Here is a 1,127-nt window from a genome sequence, read left to right as displayed (position 1 = left end):
GCCGAACCCTATGTAGGCACATGAATGTGGGTTTGGCTGCTCCATCAGTAGAGGATGGCTCAGTTTCTTCATTGGTAGAGGCTGACTCTACTGCTTAGTTAGCGCAAGAGACATGCTCTGCTGCTTCTTTGGCTGAGGAGGTGTGGCTGCTTCAGGAGCTGTAGGAGGCGTAGCTGCTTTGGGAGGTAATGTCTCCTGCAGACAAGTCGGTAGACGAGCCAGGCTGATCGGTAATGGGAGGGATGGGCGGCAGTAGGGAGGAGTGCAGCCTCCACTCCTCCTTCACCGCCACATCGAAAATGTCCCACATCCCTGGTATGTTGATTGGTAGCTGGGCAAACTCACTGACGACATCTTATATTATATAAGATGTGAGATTTTACACTGACACTAATGAGACGAGTGGGGAACACCTGCAGTGATTAGGATTTGGGTCAGCTGTGCACAGGAGCAGGAACACAAGAAGAAAAAACACAGGGAGGTGCAGACAGACAGGACAGGACAGACAGTTGTCTCAAAACCTCCCTCATGAGGAAGACACCTCCAGCAGAACCAGGATCAGGACAAGTGACCATCTACTTCGAGGACAGGAAGGAGGAACGGATACACAATGGCAGGACGAGAATGGAGGCAAGCATGTTGAGATAGAAATAATTTCTAATGTTAACTATTCATTTGCAAAAACTAGGTCAATTTGTCCGCTAGTAGTCTAAGTCTATAGCTACATAACAAGCCAACCCTATAACCTATAGGATTTAACAAAAAGGAAAGACTTAAGTCCAGTCTTAAAACTGGACAATGCGACTGCCTTACAGACAGAAATTGGAAGTTGGTTCCACAAGAGAGGAGCCTGATAACTGAAAGATCTTCCTCCCATTCTGCTTTTGGAAACTCTAGGAACCACAAGTAAACCTGAAGTAATTTCCTCCACTGATGAAACCAACTTGATAATAATATTGGTGTACTTAATGATTCTGCTTATTGTGAAATCCATCCATCCATTCATCCATTTTCTTTTACCCGCTTCTTCCAATTTGGGTCACTGGGGTCGCCAGGGCTCATGTCCAACAATCAATGTGCGAGGGGCGGGGTACACCCTGGACAGGTCTCCAGTCCATGACAGGGAC

The sequence above is a fragment of the Nematolebias whitei genome, chromosome 19 (assembly GCF_014905685.2).
Source record: "Nematolebias whitei isolate Nwh7 chromosome 19, NemWhi1, whole genome shotgun sequence".
Taxonomy (NCBI): Eukaryota; Metazoa; Chordata; class Actinopteri; order Cyprinodontiformes; family Rivulidae; genus Nematolebias; species Nematolebias whitei.
This window is presented reverse-complemented; position numbering follows the sequence as displayed.